This window comes from Rhinolophus sinicus, chromosome X (genome assembly GCF_036562045.2).
Source record: "Rhinolophus sinicus isolate RSC01 chromosome X, ASM3656204v1, whole genome shotgun sequence".
NCBI lineage: Eukaryota > Metazoa > Chordata > Mammalia > Chiroptera > Rhinolophidae > Rhinolophus > Rhinolophus sinicus.
The window spans coordinates 59,164,699-59,172,283 of NC_133768.1; the positions used below are offsets into that span (position 1 = coordinate 59,164,699).

Below are 7,585 nucleotides of genomic sequence, written 5' to 3' on the forward strand. Positions count from 1 at the left end.
TTATATTTGTTTTAGTTGGTAATATTTAATCTCTCTACAAAAGGTTTCAAAATTAATTAAAAACACAAGATGAAGAACTAGTCTTCGAACCTTCATATTGTATCTCCTAAGCACACATTTAAGTTGTCTGCATGACTGTATTAGCAATAAGGAGAAAGGAAATTCGACCTACTGTTTTAACATGCTATAGGGAAACGGAAAGATTTTGGAGACTTTTATTTTGGAAAATAGAGTGGACAGAGCTAATGTGGAAGCTGCTGCATGCAAAAAATATATATAAATGTTACATTTAGCATGACCAAAATGTTTAAATATATATTTGTTCTCTAAAGAAAGAAAGGTAAATCCCAAGGAGCCAGTGAATACGCTAAGCTTAGACAGACAAGCTTAGCTGACTATGGTACCTAGAGATAGCCTACTGACTATAGAATAGACCTAGGAAATGCAAGCAACTATCCATATGGGGTAAGAGATCTGGACTTGGGTCAAGATAAATTAAGGAATTATACATTTTTAAAAAATTTATTAAAATACAGCAAATATACAATATTAGTTTCAGGTGTATGCTACAGTCACTCAACATTTACATACCTAAAGCAGTGATCTCCATGATAAATCCAGCAACAGTCTGACACTGTACCCCAAGATTACAGTATTATTGACTATATTCCCCATGCTGTACATTACATCCCCATGATTATTTGTTTTATACCTGGAAATCTGAACCTCTTACTCCCCTTCAACTTTTTCCCAACTTTTAAAATTTTACAACAGAGTTGACATTCATTATTACTCTATATTAACTTCAGGTTTACAGCATAGTAGCTAGACATTTATATAATTTAAGGTCTTTCTCTGCAGAATCACCATGGTTGCTGGGACACTCACTGTACACATACCCTAAAAACCACCCCAGTTCCACTTCAGCCAAACCAACTGCACACCTGAATTTCTCTGTAAATTTCCTGCCAGCAGTTTCCAGCACTTGAGGGTGAGAATGGATTCTGTTTGTTTGAGAGCAATGCCATTCCCTACTATGTGAGCAATGAAGAGCTTTTTGGTGCGTACTCTAGAGGGAGCAGTGCAGGCGATACAGTGGGTGAGCTTTGCTGATAGCAACAGTGTCCCCAGCTAGTACCTGGATGTCATGCGGGGTGTCATGTGGGGTCTCAGCTCCTGCTCCCCACACCAGAACGCAGGATATGGTGAGGCCAAAAAGGAACACCCATGGAGCCATAGAAAGGGAGTCATACCACTGTAGTCTCACTGGAGGCTGGGTTGGAGACACAGGAAAGAGGAGCCTCACGATCCGCAACCTTCCATCAACTTCTCTGCCAACCAACCTCACTTGCTAGCTGCAATCCGCCATGCTAGCTCAGCCAAGGCAGTTGTATCAGTGGACAACGGCTAACTGGTTACAGCTGATGGCCAACTAGTCACAGGTGATGGCCATCCACTACCCGAGCCAGCACCTTTCCATGTGAGGCCGAGAGCCTGGAAACTGCTCTCTGGGACTCTGTCCCCACACTGGGTGTTCCCCACCTTGGGTATTATGCACCACAACAGGCAGGCCACAGAGAATGTAAAGGAGGAGGTGAAGCGAATTCTGGGGCTATTGGATGCTCACTCGGAGACAAGGACTTTTCTGGTGCGTGAATGCGTGACACTGGCTAATCACAGCTGTTTGCACCCTTCTGTGGCTCTATAAACAGGTCCTGGAGACTTCTTTCCGCCAGGCCTTCCCCAATACCAACTGCTGGTTCCTCACCCACTGTCATGCGGGGTGTCATGTGGGGTCTATGGTCCCAGTCCCCACATAAGAGCACAGGATATCATGAAGCCAAAAAGGAACACTCATGGAGCCATAGATAGGGGAGTCATACCACTATATTCCCACTGGCAGCTGGGTTGGAGACACAGGAAGCAGGAGCCACACTATCCGCAATCTGCCGTCCACTTCTCTGCCAACCGACCCCACTTGCTAACTGCAATCTGCCCTTGCTAGCTTAGCTACGGCAGTTGTATCAGTGGCTAATGGCTGACCAGTAACAGCTGATGGCCATCTAGTCACAGCTGATGGCCATCTACTACCCGAGCCAGCACCTTTCCACGTGAGGCCAAGAGCCTGGAAACTGCTCTCTGGGATTCTGTCCCCACAAGATAGATGAATGTGAGTAGGCACTGGCTGCTGAGCCAAAGGCCAAGGACCCCTTTGCTCACCTGCCAAGAGTACCTTCATGTTGGATAAGTTTAAGCACGACAAGAACACACTCTCTATGGTACTGCTGCCATATTTCTAGGAGCACTTTGATGAAGATGACTGGTCCCTGTGGTACTCTGAGCGCTGCTTCTCCAAAGAGCTCACCCAGACCTTCAGGAGTTGCAACCTCATCACTGGAATGTTCAAGAAACTGAACAAACTGAGGAAGAATGCCTTCACCAGTGTCATCCTCTTCAGAAGCAGCAATAGCATCTCCATTTCTGGAGTCTAGGTCTTCTGAGGCCAGGAGCTGGCCTTTCCACTGAGTCCAGATTGGCAGGTGGACTACGAGTTACATGTATGGTGGAAACTGGATCTTGGCAGCGAGGAGACCCAGATGCTGGTTGGAGAGTACTTTTGCTGGGAGGGGGCCTTCCAGCATGTGGGCAAAGCCTTCAATCAAGGAGAGATGTTCAAATGAACATCTTTTGCCATCAGCTAGCTCCCTGCACTTGCCCTTTAATGATGTGGGTCATTAAAGGAACATTGAAAAAAGAAAAAAAGGAAGTGATCCCCCTGACTAGTCTAGTACCCACCTGGCACTATTCATAGTTATTATTATATTATCAACATATTCCCTTTATTTTACATCCCCATGACTATTCTGTAACTACCAATTTGTACTTCTTAATGCCTTCACCTTTCTCACCCTTCTCCTTAGAGCCCCTCCCAACTATCACTCAGATAAATAATCTAGTACACATCTGACACCATACATAGTTATTACAATAATATTGCCTATATTCCTTATGCTATACCCTACATGCCCATGGCTTCTGTGTAACAACTAATTGGTATTTCTTCATCCCTTCCTGTTTTCTCCCATGCCCCAGACCCCCTTCCATCTGGTGACCATCAAAATGTTCTCTGTATCTATGAATTTGTTTCTGTTTTGTACACACCCTGGCCATTGTAAACAATGCTGCAATGAACATATGGATGCACACATCCCCTTGAAGTAGTGTTTTGGGTTTCTTCAGATAAAGACCTAGACATGGGATTATTGGCTCCTTCTATCTCTCGTGTTATAGCCTTTGTTTTAAAGTCTATTTTGTGTGATATAAGTATTGCTACTGAAGTCTCTGCCCCTCCATCCAATCTTTAGGTAGCTTCTTTTGTATGTTTTCATTTGTAGGGCTTCGGTTCAGCTAGATTTCAGGCAATTCTCAATGATGATTGTTCTGTACTTTAGTTGTAATTTTCATGAGGTCGTGAGAGAAGGTAAGCACAGTGTTTACCTACTCCACCATCTTGACTGGAAATCCAGGTAATTAATTATATTTGAAATAGCATAAAACCGAAGGGAAAGGCTAACCCTTCAATGAAAGAAAATGGACAGATTCTGCCCACTGGCTTAAGGAAGCCACGATAAGCTTGTTTAGAGAAACAAACAGAGGCCTAGAGGCCTAGAGGCAGAGGCCTAGAATTTCTAGGTGAAAAAAATATTCCATAAAAAAGTGATGTCTCAGACATAAAATGGGCATGTGGATTCAAATTAACATCACTTATCTGGTGCAGGAATCCTGAGGCCAATAAATGTACATGAAACCCCTGAGGGTACACCCATCAGAAGCAAATGCAAAACTCTCTAATAACTGTGGTTAATGCCTTAATAGGCCACTCAGATCCCCCTGAAACATGAAGGACTTATTTCCCCCAGCTGTGTGGAATGAGGCCTGGCAGACAACCTTTAGCTGTCAGCCCGTGTGGATTACCTCTGCTCAAAACAGTGGCTTGCCCTGAGGCACACTGTCTTCTCAGGACAGCCTGCCTCCGAAGATGGGTCAAGGTGATAGTATAAAGACCACACTGTCTTGTTCTAATTGAACAATCGTCAACACTTCTTGTAGGGTCTGCTGAGTCATCTGTCAAAGCTACTGTAGTGTTGATTCTGACAGCATGCCCTAAATGAAAATCCTATGTGCAAATCTCTGTTTCAGAGTCAGCTTCCCAGGGAACACAACCTGCAACAGCAACACTTACAAATTACAGGACTACCGCAGAAAAACACATATGTTTCTTGCTGAAGACAAGCTTACCATAAAAAAATTCAAAACTTCACAGGATATGATCTACAATGACTAAATTAACAGACACTACAAACAAGATAAATAACATCAATGTATTTGAGATAATAGAATAAACTGAGACACTAAAAAAGGTATTTTAACAGATTTTAAAAAAAGGAATAAAAACCATAATGGTAAAAAAGAAAATTATAGAGAAAAAGGCAGATTTTGAGGGAAAATAGAAATATTTGGGGATGTAATAGTATATTGGAAGTGATTATCTATTCGACCTTTCCTCTAGTGTAACTTCGTGTTCTGCAGTTCCTGGAAAACATACATTTCCAAGACTCCCTTGAACTAGGTCTCTGGATGTGATTTAGATTCAACCAAACAGATGCACTGATGTGAGATTTGAATGTAGACATAAGACATACTAGGTCTGACAATTAAGTTCGCGAACTTGTTGCAACAATGTTGCTAAATTTTTTGATATCAGAGGGATTATTCATTGTGAATTTGTACCGACTAGACAAACAGTTAACCAAGTTTACTATTTGGAAGTGCTGAAAAGGCTGCGTGAAAAAGTTAGACAAAAATGACCTGAACTTTTGGGAAACAATTCATGGCTCTTGCATCACGACAATACACCAGCTCAAATGGCACTGTCTGTGAGGGAGTTTTTAGCCAGTAAAGAAATAACTGTATTGGAACACCCTCCGTACTCAGCTGATCTGGCCCCCAATGACTTCTTTATTTACTCGAAGACAAAAGGAATATTGAAAGGAAGACATTTTGATAACATTCAGGACATCAAGGGTAATACGATGACAACTCTGATGGCCATTCCAGAAAAAGAGTTCCAAAATTGCTTTGAAGGGTGGACTAGGCTCTGGCGTCAGTGCATAGCTTCCCAAGGGGAGTACATCGAAGGTGACCATAATGATATTCAGCAATGAGGTATGTAGCACTTTTTCTAGGATGAGTTCGCGAACTTAATTGTCTGACCTTGTAGGGTTTGCTTCTTCTGATTCTACTGTTTGTGCTGGCAAGCAGAGTCATTAGGCTCAATAGAGTTTCCTGTGTCTAGTCATTCATTTTATAGCAGGGCCAGGACTAGAGTGAGGCCTCTAATGCAAAATTTAAGGGAATACCAAGAGTTTCAGTAATCAAGATAAATATTATTTAATGCACTATTTTAGAAGGCAAAACTAATTTTAAATATCTACAATGAACAAAATATAAAAGTTGTAAAGAAAGATAGGATCAGTATATACAGATTTTGCCTCAGGCTGTAATGTGACTTATGACCAGCACTATAACTGATCCTGTCTTAATTTACAACTTTGATAATGTGTTCATTGTGAATATTTTGCCTTAACTGTAATTTAAGTGCATTATTCATATATTTTGTTTATGTTTACCATCTTATTTTGTGCTGTTTGTTTTGCCCATTCAATGGTGTTTTTTTTCTTTTCTTTTTAACCTTTTTTGGATTGATTAATTTTAGTATTCCATTTGCTTTCCTCTACTAGTTTAGATGGGTTCATATTGTACTTCTATTCTCTTAGTGATTACCTAGAAATTTCAATTTGTAGCATCAACTAACATAATTAGTAAATATCTGTTCCCTCATCTAAGATTATACAAGGAATTTAGAACACTTAAACTCCATTTAACTCCTGCCATATGTTATTGCTCCATTTCAATTTTATTGTTTTTGCAACCCCACAATATATTGATTTTAATATAATTAATGTACTTTTAATTATATCTACATATTCACATTATGTACTCTTAAATCCTTCTCAAATGTCAGATCTTCAATCTGGGATTGCTTTTCTTATGCCTGAAGTCTATTCTTTGTAATTTCCTATAATTGAGAGTGGCTGAAATAAACTTACTCAGTTTTTGTTTGCCTGAAAATTATGTTTATCAAATCATGAAAAATGCCATACCATTTTCATTGGCATCCATTGTTGTTAAAGAATTGGCAGATAGTCTAAATTTGTTATTTTGAAGATAATTAATGTGCCTGCTATTGCATCCTTTTGTCTTTGATGTTCTGCACTTTTTACCATGTTGTGTAAGTGTGAATTCATTTGGGTTGTAGAATGTATGAGTGGCATTCTTTTTCACAGATCTAAAAAAGTCAGCCATATTCATGAAGATGAGGGTAAGGGGGATCAAATATATGGTGATGGAAGGAGAACTGACTCTGGGTGGTGAACACACAATGGGATTTATAGATGATGTAATACAGAATTGTACACCTGAAATCTATGTAATTTTACTAACAATTGTCACCCCAATAAATTTAAAAAATAAATTAAAAAAAAGATATAAACCTTTTTCCATTTTTTCTCTTCTATATAGAATTCTGATTACATTTAAGTGAAATCTGTTTATGATTCATGTTTCTTTTCTTTGCTTTTATATTTCTCACCTCTTTGAATCTCTGTTGTAGTTTGAATTTTTCTAACCCATATTCCAGTGTATTAGATTTTTCCAAAGAAATGAATCAATAGAAGATCATATATTTACCTATATCTCTATCTGTATATCTATCTCAATCTCTATATAGATAGATATCTAGATATGTATCTATATATCTGTATCTATCCACACACACACACACACACACACACACACACACACAGATTTATTATAAGAAATTGGCTAACATGGTTATGAAACTGACAAGTCCCAAGATCTGCAGTCAGCAAGATGGAGACACAGGAGAAATGGTGGTGTATTGCCAGCATGAACCTGAAGACCAAAGAATGAAGACAACTGACAACTGATGGTGGAATTCTAGTCTGAAGGTTGGTAGCCTCAAGATGGAGGAAGAACCAATGTTTCAGTTCAATTCTGAAGGCAGGAAAACACCAGTGTCCCAGCTCAAGGCAGTCAAACAGGAGGAGTTCCCTCTTATTGGCAGAGGGATGGGCCTTTTTGTTCTATTCAGGCCTTCAACTGATTGAATGAGGCTCACTCACATTAGGGAGGGCAATCTTCTTTACTCAGTCTACCAAATTAAATGTTAATCTCATCCAGAAACCTTCACAGACTCATCCAGAATAATATTTAACCAATATCTGGGCACTCTATGACCCAGTCAAGTTGACACATAAAATTAATCATCACATCTAGTTCACTGATAAAATGTGTTTTTTCTATTTTTAGTAAATTTTTATTTTAGAACAGTTTTAAATTTACAGAAAAAGTACAATAATAGTGCAGAGAATTCCCGTATAACCCATACTCTGAATACCATATTCTTTCTTATTTGTTAATTTATTTTAAATATTATGTTACC

The 7,585-nt window shown here is 39.4% G+C and overlaps 1 pseudogene; it reads left to right on the forward strand.

Annotated features, from left to right (window-relative positions):
• The first annotated feature begins 904 nt into the window (after positions 1-904).
• On the forward strand, positions 905-2,492 carry LOC109437902 (elongation factor 1-gamma; annotated as a pseudogene).
• The last annotated feature ends 5,093 nt before the right edge of the window (positions 2,493-7,585 follow it).